Source organism: Chiloscyllium plagiosum, unplaced genomic scaffold (assembly GCF_037043375.1).
Source record: "Chiloscyllium plagiosum isolate Xiang-an unplaced genomic scaffold, Cpla_swu_hap1 HiC_scaffold_17, whole genome shotgun sequence".
In the NCBI taxonomy this organism is placed as follows: Eukaryota; Metazoa; Chordata; class Chondrichthyes; order Orectolobiformes; family Hemiscylliidae; genus Chiloscyllium; species Chiloscyllium plagiosum.
The window spans coordinates 67,744,011-67,760,787 of record NW_028270155.1 but is presented as its reverse complement, the minus strand read 5'-3'; the positions used below and the strand labels follow the sequence as shown (position 1 = coordinate 67,760,787).

At 42.4% G+C, this 16,777-nt stretch overlaps 1 protein-coding gene across 1 annotated transcript in view; it reads left to right on the top strand.

Annotated features, from left to right (window-relative positions):
* Nucleotides 1–16,777, top strand: part of LOC122558554 (uncharacterized) — a 28,704-nt gene that overhangs the window by 571 nt on the left and 11,356 nt on the right. The window lies entirely within an intron of this gene.

Sequence of the window (16,777 nt, the reverse complement as noted above, 5' to 3'; positions counted from 1 at the left end):
GGGGAGAGAGGGACAAAAGAGGTACTAATTGGTGAATATTTCACGGGAAAACCTCCATGTATAGGTGTGAGACAGAGGGATGGGAATGAGAACATCATCCCTGTAAAACATGAACCCTAGGAAACAATCGATTAGGAAGAGCGTAGCAACAGAGAGAGATCGCTGTTAAATAATCGCAAAGGGAAAGAACAAAAAGTGTTTGACATTGATATAACGCCTTTCACGTCCTCAACCGGTCTGCAATCAATTGGTTCTTTAGTACGCATTTCAACTTACTTACACGCTGGGACAGTGATGACCAGATAGCCAGACACTTTAGTGATTTGCTGGTTGAAAGAATTAACAAAATTATAAGACCATAAAATAGCCATGATGTGAAGGTGCCGGTGTTGGACTAGGGTGGACAAAGTTAAAAATCTCACAACACTGGGTTATAATCAACTGGAGGAAGTGAGGAACTGGAGATGCTGGAGATCAGAGGCAAAAAAGTGGTGCTGGAAAAGTACAGTCGGTCAGGCAGCATCCAAGGAGCAGGAGAGTTTCGGGAAAAGCTCTTCATCAGGAATGTGGGGGGAACCAACGGGGCTGAGAGATAAATGGGACAGGGATGGGGAGCTGCGAAGAAGGTAGCTGGGAATGCTACAGGTAGATGAAAGTTGGGGATGATGGTGAAACATCAGAACAGACGGTGGTGCAGATAGGTGGGAAGGAAGATGGATAGGGTTGACAGCTCAAAAGGGCAGTGCTGAGTTGGAGGGTTGGATAGGGATAAGGCGGGGGAGCGGAGATGAGGAAACTGATGAAATCGACATTGATCCCGTGTGGTTGGAGGATCTCAAGACAAAAGATGAGGCGTTCTTCCTCCAGGTGTCAGGTAGCTAGAATTTGGCAGTGGATGACCTTGGCAGAGTGGGAGAGGGAGTTGAAGTGATGGGGTTGTTCTCTGAAACGTTCTGCAAGTTGGCATCCTGTCTCCCCATTGCAGAGGACACCACAAGGAGAGTAACAGACACAGTAGATGACTTGTGTGGCGGTGCAGGAAAATCTCTGAGAGATGTGGAAGGATCCTTTAGGGCCTTGGATGGAGGTGAGGGGAGAGGCATGGGTGCAGGTTTTACACCTATTGTGGTGGCAAGGGAAGGTGCTGGGGTGGGTTGGAGGGGCAACATGGACCGAACAAGGGAGTCGCGGAGGGAACTATCTCTGCAGAACACGGATAGGGGTGGGGAGGGAAATATACCTCTGGTGGTGGGAACTGTTTGTAGGTGGCGGAAATGGCAGAGTATGACACATTGTATCCGGAGGTTGGTGGGGTGAAAGGTGAGGAACCGGAGTGGGGGGAGGTTCTGTCCTTGTTATGATGGGAGGGGTGGAGTTCAAGGCGGAGGTATGGGAAGTGGAGCACATCTCCTTCACTTCCTGCACCTCTGCCCTTGAACCCCACCCCTCCAATCACAACAAGGACAAAAAGCCCTGGTCCTCACCTTCCACCCCACCAACCTCCGGATACATCGCATCATCCTTTGCCATATCCACCACCTGCAAACAGACCACACCACCAGAGATATATTTCCCTCCCACCCCTATCAGTAGAGACCATTACCTCCACGACTCCCTTGTTAGGTCCATGCCCCCCCCCCCCACCAACACACCCTTAACTCCTGGCACCTTCCCTTGCCACCGCAAGATGTGTAAAACCTGCACCCACATCTTCCCCCTCAACTCCAACCAAGGCATCAAAGGATCTTTCCACATCCAACAGATTTTCCTGCACCTCCATACACGTTATTACTGCTCTCGATGTGGTCTCATCTACATTGGGGAGACAGGGCGCCAACTTGTAGAACATTTCAGAGCAAATCTCTGGGACATGCACTGAACAACCCCACCGCCCTGTGGCCGAATAGTTCAACTCCACTTCACACTCCGCCAAGGACATGCAAGTCCTTAGCCTCCTCCACCGCCAAATTCGAGCTATGCAATGCTTGGAACAAGAACACCTTGGGACCCTCCAACCACACGGGAACAATGCCAATTTCACCAGTTTCCTCATCTCCCCTCCCCCGACCTTACCCCAGATCCAACCTTCCAACTCGGCACCGCCCTCTTTAACTGTCCTACCTGTCCAAGTTCCTTCCCACCTATCCACTCCACCCTCTGTTCTGACCTATCACCATCACCCTCACCTTCATCTACCTATCACATTCCCAGCAACCTTACCCCCACCCCACACCCCTCCCATTTATCTCTCAGCCCCCTTGGGCTCCTCCACATTCCTGATGAAGAGCTTATGCTCGAAACGTCGACTCTCCTGCTCCTCGGATTCTGCCTGACCGGCTGTGCTTTTCCAGCACCACACTTTATGACCCCAACACTAGGTTATAGTCCAACAGGTTTATTTGGAAGTACTAGCATTCAGAGCACTGCTCATTCATCAGGAAACTATTGGGGCTGGATCATAAGACACAGAATTTATAGCAAAAGATAACAGTGTCATGCAATTAAAATGATATATTGAACAAACCTAGATTGCTGTTCAGCCTTTCATCTTTTATAATGGGTTTTGGTTCATTAATATGTAAATCCCAGAACTTCTTTTAAGTCACATTCTTGAGATAATTTAAGGTTTTATAAAAAAAGGTGATACCTCAATGTTTTAAAGGTGTGAGGTTAGAGTCTGTCTGTATCCCAATCTAGAGTCAGACTGTTTCTATTTCCAAAGTAGAAATTTATAAAATGATATATGAATTAACTGCCTGCAAGTTGTGTGCTTTTTGAGCAAAAATAGAATGTATCTGCAAATACAATTCTGAAAATGCAAATTCACCATATATGTGTGTATGTGAGGGGGAATGAGAGAGTGAATGTGTGCATTTGAGTGTGTGTGTGAGTGCACATGAGAGAGTGTGTGTTTGTGTGTGCTTGGTAGGGTCTGTAGATGAATGTGACAGAGTATAAGTCCATGAGAGGGTGTGCGTGTGGGAGTATATGTGTGTGCCTGAGAGAGAGCATGTGTATGACAGAGGGTTTGCATCAGTGTGAGTACGTAAGAGTGTGTATGTGTCTGTGTGCATGAGCGTATGTAGTGTAGTGAGGTCACCTGTAGTGTGACATGAATCCAAAGGTGCTGGTTGAGGCCATCCTCATGGATATTGAACTTGGCTATCAGCCTCTGCTTGGCCACTCTGCGTTGTTGCATTTCCCAATGTCCGCTTCGGAGAATGGTCACCTGAAGATCCGAGGCCGAATAACCTTGATCATTGAAGTGTTCCCTAACTGGGAGGGAACATTCCTGTCTGGTGATTGTTGCGCAGTGTCCATTCATTCATTGTCGTAGTGTCTGCTTGGTCTCAACACAAGAAGTTGTTTTGCGAGTTGAGTCTGTGTAAACTCTCTGTACAAGAGCAATTTGCTTAATCCTAATCCTCTTCTCCTAGCCCTTAATTGTTCTCTTCGTGTTTCTACATCTGCCTTCACCAGCCATGTTAACTATGTATATTTCCTCATGTTGCCTTCACTTCACTTTAAATGTGTGTCATCTGGTTCTGGACTCATTATGAAGTGAAACAGATTCTCTATTTTTCCCATGCTTAGAACCCCCATGATTTTAAATAGCTCCATCAAATTTCATCTCAACCTTTTATAAGAGCATCACCAACTGAAGTTCCTCATCCCTAAAACCATTCTTGTAAATGTTTTCTGCATCGAAAGTCTTCGCATCCTTCCTTAGGTTTGGTCCGCAGAATTGAACATATTTAAGACTGAACCACTGTTTTGATGGAATTGTTTTCATGTGAGTGAAGGTCATTTAGCTCATGGGTCTGCACTGCTGCCTCAGCAGTTTAACTTGTGGCACTTTACTGCTTTTCAGTTATCCTGCACATTGTTTCTGTTTAAATAATTACCTCATGCCCTCTTAAGTGTCCCAGTTAAACCTGCCTCTGCCACACTACCAGGCAGTACATTCTAGCCTTTGGCCATTCAGTGTAAAACATTTCTCAGTTTTTCAACTTGTATTTACTTCTTTGGTAAAAACAACTTAAAACTGTAACCTTTGGTCCTTTAAGGAGCAGGAACAGTTTCTCCCTACCTCCTCTATCCACACACCTCATGATTTTGAAAATGTCTAACAAATGTCCCCTTCTCTCCATGGAAACAGTCTCAACTTCTCCAATTTATCTCCATAACTTAAGTTTCTCATCCCTAGAACCACTCTTGTAGACCTTCTTTACACTATCTCCAATGCAATTAAATGGCATGCAGGACTGTACACAATTACTATAGCTGAGGTCTAACCAGTGTCACATCTAAGTTCAGCATAATCTCCCTGCCCTTGTACTCTATGCCCCTGTTAATGAAACCTAGAATGCTATCTGCTTTATTAACAGTACTCTCTACCTGTCCTACTAGCTTTAATGACAACTATACACAAGAATGGTGACCTTTGTTTTATACCATTTCTCAATGTTCATTAGACCAATTGTCTCACTTCCCTGCATTGAACTTCATCTGCTACCTATGCACCCACTCCACCAATTTGTCAATGTCTTCTTGAGGTTTTACACTATACTCCTCACAGTTTACAATTTCCTCAAGTTTTGTGTTGTCCACAAACTTTGAAATTGTACCATGCATTCCATACTTTAGATGATTTATGTATCAGGAAAATCTAGGGTTACCAACATCCATACCTGGGACAGTGTGCTGCAAGGCCTCATCCAGTCTGAAAAATAACCATTAACTATTCATCTGTGTTTCCTATCCCTCAGCCAGTTTTGTATGCATGTTACAACTGTCTCTTTTATTCTATGACCTTAACTTTCACAGAATCCTTTCAGAGTGGAAACAGGCCATTCGGCCCAACAAGTCCACACCATCTCTTTGAGGAGCAACCCCAGACTCACCCTACCCACCCTATCCCTGCAACACCCATTGCTAATCCACCGAACCTACACACCGCTGGAAACTAGATTAGATTCTCGACAGTGTGGAAACAGGCCCTTCAGCCCAACCAGTCCACAACGACCCTCCGAAGAGTAACCCTTCCAGACCCATTTCCGCTGACTAATGCACCTAACACTATGGGCAATTTACCATGGCCAATTCACCTGACCTGAACATCTTTACACTTGTGGGAGGAAACCAGAGCACCTGGAGGAAACCCACGCAGACACGGGGAAAATGTGCAAACTCCACACAGACAGTCACCCAAGGCTGGGATTGAACCTGGGACCCTGGTGCTGTGAAACAGCAGTGCTAACCACTGAGCCACCGAGCCACTATGGCTAACTTAGCCCTCCAAGTCTGTTGTGTGATACTGTATTAAACATCTTTTGAAAATGCATGTACACCACAACAATACCCTTGTCTTCACAACCCTGTCTGTTACCTCTTCAAAAAGCTCCAGCAAGTTAGGTACAATTTTTCATTAAACGAATCCATTCTGACTTTTCTAAATTAGCCTACGATTTTCCATGTGACTATTCATTCTGTCCCAAAGAATCATTTCTAGAATTGGTGCTGCTATCCCATGAATATCAAACTTTCATGCTTGCACCATCTCTGAGCTGTGTATTCATTTGTTCTATCCTCCCATTTTCACAGTCATTAAACACTACACTGGGATCAATCCATTTGAAGTCCTCTAATTCTGTTAATTCCTTTCCTATTTTCTTAACTCTTCTGCAGAATGCATTATTTTTTCTACCTGGTTTAATATACCATTGGTTTAATATGAACTGATTGGAGAGTGAGATGCTTTTATAGAGTCATAGTCATAGAGATGTGCAGCATGGAAATAGACCCTTCGACTCCTGAACTTCATACCCGATCCTGTTTACTCTGCTGACACATTCCTATGATATGGGGTGACCACATGCCTGAACATGCCATCAACATGGTTGTGAGCCTCACAGATGTACCAAAGTGGTTCCTGTTGCTGCTCAAGCTCCGATTGCTCAGTCTCCTCCAACTGGTTGCACTTCCTACACACATAGTTGCCCAGGCCATAACTGTGTCTTGGAGTTCCCACAGGGCACAGGCTTTACAGCTATATTTTATCGGACTGAGATTTTGTAAGTCTGCCAATTAAGCTCATCAGAAATAAGCCTACCAGATATTAAAAGTACTTGAGATTTAAAATGGGAGAGATGATTAGTAATAATGATCACTAATAATAGCCTCAGTAATTGTGACCATGTAACTGTCACTGATTCTCATAAAATTTATCAAGTTCACGAACATCCCTTAAGGAAAGAAACTTGCTATCCTCATTTGGTCTGGTCTGCATATGGCTCTCGGACCACAACAATGTGGTTGACTCTTAACTGTTATCAAAGTGAATAAGGGATGGGCAGCAAATGCTCACCTTGCCTGCAATGCTTTCATTTCATTCCACAAGCAAATAAAAAATAATTAAAACCTCATACTTTTAACCAGATTTAATAGTTCTGGTTGCTTACTTTGTACTTTTACCACAATACTTGCCATTGGTCACAATCTCAGTAGACTCAAATTCAATTGCTCCCTCTTTTAAACTGTTAGCTAGAACATCAGACAGAAATCCTTGGAATTGTTAGCGGCCCTATGACATTAAACAAAGGCCTTAGTTAACACAGCATCTGAAAACATAGCACTTACAGAGTCAGAGAATGATTTCTTACAAAGTATCACTTCTATTGTACTGCACTGGAGACTGAGTGGGCTTGAAACCACAAACTTCTGACAAGAATGCCCAACCATCATGTCATAAATTGTGACAGAAACACTTTTTTTTAAAAAAAGCACAAGATTCAGTATAGAAATCATAAGTTGCCAATTTGTTGAAAAATAGGACAATATACATTAAAATTAATTTATAATCTCAACCAGTTTTTTTAACGAAAGTGACATTACTGCACCTGGAAATACTTTACAAAAGATTTTTTACCACCTGTTAACCTGGTGGGATCATGGCTGCACCTGGAGTCCAATATCAATTCTTTCTTCCAAGGGAAATGAGCAAGCAGCAAAAAGAGAGAGACAGAGAGGCAGAACACAGGCCTCACAGTTGCTGGATGCCAGGCAGAAAGATAAATGGGATTTTCACCATATTAATACAAGCACATAATGTCTATGTATTATCTCTCATGCTTAAATTAATTTTGTTGTACAGTTTATATTTTTGTGAACATTTCTTAGCAAATGGCAGTCATATTGATAACTCTGTAATACATATGTATATCACTTTATTTAGTTTGTAACTAATTGATTTTACATGTTGTTCATTGATTGTGATATGTTTATCTGTAAATTATTGATCAGTATATTTTCTTAGTTAAAAATCACACAACACCAAAGGTTTATTTGAAAGCACTAGCTTTTGGAGTACAGCTCCTTCATCAGGTGGTTGTGGAGTATAAGATTGTAAGACACAGAATTTATAGCTAAAAGTTTACAGTGTGATGTAACTGAAATTATATATTGAAAAAGACCTGGATTGTTTGTTAAGTCTCTCATCTTTTAGAATGAACATGTGGGTTTCAGTTCTTTCATATGTAAATTGCAGAACTTTTTTAAAAGATACATTCTCAAGTGAATTTTAACAATTTGTGTCATGTCGGACCAGATAATGCATTAAGCTGCCTTGTGTGAGACTGTCTGTGCCACAATGTCCAGATTGATTCTAATTAAAAAAAACGGATTTACAGAATATTACATGGATTCATGCAGTTTTTGAGCAAAATGAAATGTAATTCTACAGTACAAATTCACCCCACAACCTTATATGTGTGTATATGCGCATGCACGTGGCAACACATTATCAATGAGGATGAACACCTCACCAAGTCCTTCCCCACAACTCCACTTCTTGCCTTTAAACAACCACCAAACCTCAAACAGATTATTGCTTGTAGCAAACTGCCTGGCTTTCAGGACAACGCCATACAACCTTGTCATGGTAGATGCTGCAAGACATGTCAGAATGTCGACATAGATACCACCATTAGCATGGGGACACCTCCCACCATGTACGTGGCAGGTATTCATGCGACTTAGCCAACGTTGTCTATCTCATACACTGCAGGCAAGGATGCCCTGAAGCATGTACATTGGTGAGACCAAGCGGAGGCTACAGCAACGGATGAATGGATTCTGCACAACAATCAACAGACAGGAGTGTTCCCTCCCAGTCAGAGAACACATCAACAGTCCAGGACATTCCACCTCAGAGCTTCGGTGACTGTCCTCCAAGGCGGACTTCAGAACAGGCGACAAAGAAAAGTGGCTGAGCAAAGGCTGATCGCTAAGTTTGGTACCCATGGGGATGGCCTCAACCAGGACTTTGGATTCATATCACACTACAGTTGACCCCACTGCACTATACACACACACACACACACACACACTCTCCTACACACTCCTACATACACACTCCTACACACACACAGACGCACACGCACATACACACTCCTACACACACACACTCCTACATACAGACACACACACACATACACTCCTACACACACACAGACACACACACACCTACAGACCCATACACTCACGCAGACCCTCTCTCATACGCTCACACATACATATGGACCTTCTCACAGACCTTCATCCCTTTACACTCACACTCATACACATGCACACACCCTCTCACAGACACTCATAATCCCCCCACCCCTCCACACACACACACACATATATAAGTTTGTGGGGTTAATTTGTACTTAATTACATTTTATTTTGTTCAAAAACTGCATGAATCCATGTAAGGTTCTGTAAATCCGTTTTTTTTAGATGAGAATCAATCCGAACATTATGGCATAGACAGCCTCACACAGGGCAACTCACACCTTAAATGCATTATCTGGGCTGACATGACACCAATTGTTAAAGTTCACTTGAGAATGTATCTTTTAAAAATGCAATTTACATATAAAAGAACTGAAACCAACATGTTTATTCTAAAAGTTGAGAGACTTAACAATCAATCCAGGTCTTTTTCAATATATAATTTCAGTGACATCACACTGTAAACTTTTGCTCTAAATTCTGTGTCTTACAATCTTATACTCCACAACCACCTGATGAAGGAGCATCGCTCCAAAAGTTAGTGCTTCCAAATAAACCTCTTGGACTATAACCTGGTGTTGTGTGATTTTTAACTTTGAACACCCCAGTCCAACACTGGCACCTCCACATCAAGTTTATTTTCTGTCTCGTTATAAATGTGATCGAATGATCTTTTGTTCCTTTAGCATATGAGCAACATCCTCCAATGTTTATGTTTGTGTTTTCTTTCCAATGTGTTCTGGCTATTTTCCTTTGCAACCTGTTGAAATTGGCCTAAATGAAGCAAATGTATCATTGGTTAATCTCCGTTCTTTGCCGTTTTAACATCAATCCTGATAAGGTTCCACTCATTTGGTCCCTGCTGCTAGAGCAAACTCTTGAATTCTGATTCCTTTTAGAGTTTTGGTTCTAATTCTGTGTGTGCGTAGTGAATCAACTGGGCCCAGAACTTCTGGTTTTCAGAGTCTGGATGTCCTCCAGAAGATATGCACCAGAACCTCTTGGAACCCTAACACATTGATCATGAGAGTAGTGCCTGGGAAGTTTAAACTTCTGATAGAAGATGACTCTGTGTCCAGGACCCACTGAAAACGACTGCGGTAGTGAGTTAGACACTCTTGAGGGTTCTGACTGAATGGACTGACATAGTTACGTCAGAACTAGAGTCAGCAGCATGGAAACAGGCCCAACATGTCTGTGCCAACCAGCAAACACCAAATCACGGTAATCCCATTTACCGGTACTCAGTTCATAGCCTACTATGCCCTGGCATTTTTAGTGCTCATCCAGATGCTCCTTAAACATTGCAAGACACTAGCCTCCACCATCTTCAGGCAATCTGTTCTATAAAGCTAACACCTTCTGGGTGAAAAAGGTATCCCCCGATCTCCTCTAAACCACTTACTCCTTATCTGGTTGGCATGGACGAGTTGGGTCAAAGAGTCTGTTTCCATGTTATATGTCTCTATGGGATAAAAGTGGGATAAAAGGAACAGAAGAGCTTCCTCATGACCATTCCAAATTCATCTGCTTCTTTGACATTGTATCCCCTTGCCCAACAATCAGCCCTAAACCATGCACAGACCACCACCTTCCAGTTGGGAAATAGATCCCTCCTGTGATTAGAGAAGACCACAGACTTAAACCAAGCTTCTAGTAACAGCTGCAGGCTCCTTACCTATGATTTCAGCCTAGTTCCCATCCAGTTGGAAAACAAGTCTGCTGCAAGTCTGTCGATAAGGCTGACTTCAAAATGGGGATCACATCAGGAAAAAGTACTACTGTTCATCATCATCTTAGAAACTATCAAGGTTGTAGTCACTTTGATAATGTAGAATATCTCGCAACCAATCTGTGGACAAAATGCACTCGCAAACAGCAATGTGTTAATGACTAGATAATCTGTTTTTTGAGATATTGGTTAAGATATTAGTATTGACCAGGGCACCAGAAAAAAACCCCTCTACCTTTATGGAAAATTGCCAAGGAATACATTTAAATGGAAGACAAGGAAATTATGATTCATGATGTACCATTACTTGGATTTTTAGACTACTTCCTGCAAGATCTCATATTATGCAATTAATACCTGAGTTTAGGAATCATTGTGGGTTATGTGCAAATATAACCATTGGATACCATTGACATTTGTCTTAGAACCCTAGTGAACCCCTTATGGCATTGCTCACAGTGAGCCACAGGTTTGGGTGGACGTTTGGGCAAAGTGAGCGGGTAAAGCAATTGTTCATTGACTCACATTTCCCTCAAGCCAAGCAGGATCAATAGATAATAGCAAAAGATCTTTTACTGACATGAATTTCCCAGTTAGTCATCAATCAATATTTTACACATGGACACACTTAATATGTGACTTGTAGCATGTACAGGATTTTTAATGTAATATTGGTCAATCTTCCAGAAAACTGTTGGTGGAAAGGTGAAGAAATATGCTCAGTAATATGAGGGTTAGATGGTATAATGGGAATGTGTAATGTTACAGCAAAATGGTAATGTTGCTCAAATAAATCTAAACAGTTGAAAATTGAAATATAAATTTATATTGTATTGTTTTATTTAATTGTAAATGTTTGGCTAAAATAAATTAACTGTCAAAACAAAATACTGGAAAATATACAAAATTAAATAGTAAATGTACTATAAATGTATATAATTGTGTATATATAATATATATAATTTCTATATGTATATAAAATATTAAGCAAAGTTTGTACTAAATGTAGCATCTTGTAAACAGATCATACAATAAAAAGTAGTTTAAGAAGTTTATTTTTGTGTGAGTGTCAGTTTGTTTGGTTAAAATAAGTTTTGTAGTTGAAACAACAGTCAGAGCAAATATTGTGATGCTTCAATGCTGAAGAGGTATGAAACGTCAGAGAAGGAAGGGGGATGAATAAATTGGACTGTGCCGAACTTGACAACAGTGAGTGCAAGAAAGCTCGTATAGAAGCTGAAGGGTAAATTTGAATGGCAGGATGTGCTGCAATGTTCAGGAATATGTGAATAAGTTGAGGTTCTGTACTAAAGAAAAACTAAAGTAAGAGTGAGATATAAAATAGAAGGAAACACAAGAAACAACAGTAGGAAAGAAATACGAGCAGTGGTGAAGTGACTGAAAATAATTAGAACTAACAGAACCAGGAACTAAACACAAAAGAAACAAAAACAAAGTGGGATTAAAAGGATAATGTGATGTGACATAACCTAATTCTTATCTGTACAGAGTCCATAATGACATCACCCCAATGCACATAATTCAGTTCCAATACAACGATTGCAATGCACAAGCACCCAACTCAACTCCTCCAAAATATCTAATTAGTTGTATTTCTTTCTGTCTGACATTCAGTATTGGATGAATAGAAATTTCCTCCACTTGAATGTTAGGAAGACCAAATTGATTGTCTTTGACCCCAGTTCAACTTCTGTTCCCAAGCCACAGACTATACGCCTCTTCCTGGTCACTGACTTAGACTCATTTAAACTGTGATCAAATCTCTGCATGGCCTTATCGCTCCCTATCTTTGTTACCTTCTCCAGACACCAAGGACATGCAGGTCCTTGGACTCCTCCATCGCTAGACCATGGCAACACGACGGTTGGAGGAGGAGCGCCTCATCTTCCGCCTGGGAACCCTCCAACCACAAGGGATGAACTCAGATTTCTCCAGTTTCCTCATTTCCCCTCCTCCCACCTTGTCTCAGTCAAATCCCTCGAACTCAGCACCGCCTTCCTAACCTGCAATCTTCTTCCTGACCTCTCCGCCCCCACCCCACTCTGGCCTATCACCCTCACCTTGACCTCCCTCCACCTTTCGCATTTCCAACGCCCCTCCCCCAAGTCCCTCCTCCCTACCTTTTATCTTAGCCTGCTGGACACACTTTCCTCATTCCTGAAGAAGGGCTTCTGCCCGAAACGTCGATTCTTCTGTTCCTTGGATGCTGCCTGACCTGCTGCGCTTTTCCAGCAACACATTTTCAGCTACCTTCTCCAGATTCCAAACCTCAAGATCTATGCTCTTCCAGATCTGACTTATTACATGTCCCAACTTCCATCATCCCACCATCTTGGAATGTTTGTTTGCAATACAATATATCAATAATCTTTCTTCTCAAGGAGAATCCCACAAAAGAAAAAGCTGACAAAGGAAATAGTCACTTGAGGTCTTCAAGGTGAATCTTTAGATTATTTGCATTTGCATGTTTTCACTACCAGGCAAGTCATGGCTGGTTTAGCTAGTGTACTCATTCAAATGTTCGCAGAGTACAGATATTAAGCACAGGAAGCAGAAGCTCTCTGCCTCTCTCCTCCTTAAAAGCTGCCTCCAGTCCTTAAGAACTGCATCTTTGAGCAAGCGTTTAGTTACCTGTCCTTACATTCATGTTGTGATCTGTGTTTAATTTCAGACGACTCCAGTGAAGATCTTGGAATATTTTATTATGTTAATGTTACCCAATAAAAGCAAATTATTTGGGTGGTGTGATGTGATACACAAAACGTGACTTAGTATGACAGTGATATGACATGATCAGAGAGGGCAAAAGGGCAGAACGTGACTTGGTTTGGGAAAGACATTGACTTTAAGAATGATTTCATGTCAAATGAATGAATTTTTTTATGCAAAGTAATGTTAGACGAGTTTGAAAATGTTTCAGAATTCAAAAGTCAGTTGTGTTGGATCTTGACAAGGGAGTCAGAGAAGTTAGTAGGTCTATCAACAAAAATCAATGTTTCACCAACAGGGTTGATGCTTGCACTCCTTGGGCTGAAGCAGGGCTGGGACATGAAGTACACAGAGCAGAAAGGAGAAGCTGTGTACAGAGGGAAGAGGAAAAGGAGGCTCAATAGGAGGCCATACATACCTGGGTATTCAAAGAGTACTTATTCAGCCTGTAGCAGTGTCTGAGGTGCAATTCACAAAATGGTCACTGAATTGCACCACGTCCTTCAACCAGACCTACACATGCAAAGCTGCAGATGATCATAACATCCATGTGACCCTTGATTTCTACAACAATGGATCCTTCCAATCAGGAGCCAGCAACATTGCTAAAAACTCAACTTGCCATGAAGCATTGCATCATGGAATTAGCAAAGGCCTTGTTCCAAGGGATAGGGGAATTTATCACTGAAAAAAGAAACAACTGCGAATGCTGGAAATCTGACACAAAAACAGAGACTGCAGGAGAAACTCAGTGGATCTGGCAGCAGGCATCTCTGTGCTATCTGCATGTTCATCAATGTTTGCCTATATGCAAACCCATTGAAGTTCTCATCTGAACCTCAACAAAAGAAATTGTCTGTGTCCATGTGGTAATTATAACAAAGTCAGTCAGGTGGACTCATAGAGTATGAGTTCCCTGATTGCAGCTGTTAACCTGGAGGGTCCTAGCTGGCAGATATAAACATAAGTGTCAGAGGTTCTGTTCACTTTGAGAGCTGGCTCTGAGGAAGCTGGATCTGTTTCAAGGACTCTCAATATCTAAATAAAGATGACTTGTTGACAGGATATTAGCCTATGTGGAGTTATTTCAACCTCACCCTCTAGAGAGCTGGCACAGATGCTAGATAGTAGAATTAGGAATTAATCAATTGCTCTCTAACCAGAGGGAATCAGGGAGAACAGCAACATGGCTTTATTTGAAAAGTGATATTCCCAAAGGCATAGGAAGTCATCAACTCAATGCACGGAACACCGCCACGTTGGTGGATACTCACATATACTGATAGCAACCATGATATTTCATACTGTGCCAGTCAGCTGACACAGCATATATACAACAAGAGCCCTGCAGTCATCAGGATTATCATGGAGCAATGGAGATAATCTGAAACATTAGATCCTTGCCTGAATCACTTGGGATTGGCCTTATAATGCTTAATTGTTTCCGACCAGTCGGCCTTCTGCATTTATTAAGCACCTACCATTTGCTTGGCCTATTCCTATGCACCGCTATCTTACTGGCTGCTGAAATGCTTTCAGTTAGGTGGATTGTAGATAGCTTTGCAGCCCCCAGTCTCAAGCAGCTCTGTGACTTCAGACTGAGTCACCTCGGCATGAGCAGTGATGTCCTGGACTGGCTGCCTAACAGCCAGGAAGGGGACTCCTGGAGGATGAACACTATCATCCTGAAGGTGGGCAGCAGGCTTGTGCACTAAGAAGTCACTGAACCTTGCCAGAGAGACATCACAGCTATTAAATAATTTGGTGGAATGCATACTGCTGGCTTGCTGTGAGACCTTGCAAGATCCTCTGGGCTTTGAAATGGACAGTAATGATGGCAGCAGTCTGTAGCTACATACACAAAGTTATACTGACATGAAAACAAGCATGATATCCTAGCCACATATTGAGTCTGCACTGCAGCACAGGAATGTTGTCGTTTCTGCTACAATGCAAGATGAGATATTGGCAAACAGACAATGTATCATGGCTGGGTTTGCACATGCTCTCATGGAGATGGCCACTGTTGCCATGCTGGAAAGAATGGGATTACAAGATTTATGTAAAGCACTTGCACTAAATTGGATCCAGATTCTCCATATCCCTTCACAGTAACTACTTCCTGGTAGTCAGATTGTCTGGCCTGTCTATCAATGCAGCAGGCATCTCTGTGTTTGTGCATGCTCATCAATGTTACCCTATTTTCCAACCCATTGAAGTTCTCATCTGAATCCTCTGCACTGGAAATCATCTGAGGCCTCACCTTCTTGGGAACTGGCACAGATACTAACCTTTACCAACCAGGCATGACTGCAGTCCACTTTCCCACCGAGTCATCACATGCTGATCTCACCTCTATAATTACTGTCCTGAGGACATAAAGTGCCAGTATATGAACTGATGGTTTTAGGTTCTGGATCAATTCACCCTTCTTCCTCGTCAACCTGATTTTGCTTAAGTCCTTCTTTGGCTAGCCAGGTGACAATTCTGATGGATCCAAAGCATGCAAAAAGAGTGGGAGGATTGGTATGAGGGAAGTGGGTTTGGGAGGAAAGCAAGAGGCACTGTAGTAGCACCATCTGTACCTTTAGACCTTATGGTTTGAGACTGAAGTGAGATTTGAGAAATTACACAAAACAGGCACACACCATCATCCTGGATGTTTTTGGCAACACAAATTGCAATAACCTCCAACACTGCTGTCTACTGCTGCTGGGGCAATGTAGGCATGTCTGATTCCTGCTGGTTCTCTGCTTCCTCCTGTTATGTGACAGCTTGTCCCACAAAAGAGAGGGAAGAGTGTCAGTGAGTGTTTTTGACAGTGTGTTAGCGTGATGTGCCTGTTGTAGTTGAATAGCTGGAAATATGTGGAGGCTGCAAAATGTGGGAGTTAGGCTTGCAGTGGTGGTAAGCATATGGGGTAAGGTCTTCGGAGGGCCAGTTCAAACTTGATGGGACAAATGCCCTCTTTCTGCGCTATAGATATTCTATGCTTCTGTGAACCCCGTTCGCTTGCCTTTCCTCTATGATCCTTGATCCCTTACTAATCAAGAGCCTATTTATCTCTGTCTTAAACACACTCAATGTCTTGACCTCCACAGCCTTTTGCTACAATGAGTTCTACAGATTCACCAGTCTGTGGCTGAAGAAGTCCCTATTCATCTTAGTTCTGAAACATTGTCCCTTCCCTCTGAGGCTGTGCCCTCGGGTCCTAGTCTCTCCTGCTAGTGGAAACATCCCCATGTGCACTCTATCCAGGCCTCTCAGTATTCAGTAAGTTTCAATGAGATTCCACCACACCCCCCCACCCCAACCACCAACTTCATCGACGACAGCCAAGTCTTCAAACACTCCCATAAAACAAACCCTTTCATCCCTCGAATCATTCTTGTGAACTTCCTCTGGACCCCTTCCTTAGATATGGGGCGTAAAACTGCTCACAATATTAGAAATGTGGTCTGACCAGATGTTATAATGCCTCAGCAATACATCTCTGCTCTTGTATTCTCACCTTGTTGTTGGTTTTGTTCTCAGCAGAGTAGACCCCTTTTCTCACCTAATATAGACACATATTTTAAATCTCAATCAGCTTTTACCACCATTGCACTCCCTGTTGAAATCCTCACCATCTGTTTCACTCACTCTCTCTCCCCTTCTGCTAATAGCATCAAAACTTAGAGGAAGTAGCGAATGGACTGCAGTCAAATTTGCAGCTGAAACACTTAGAAAATGGAAAGACAAGTTGCGAGAGGATTAAAA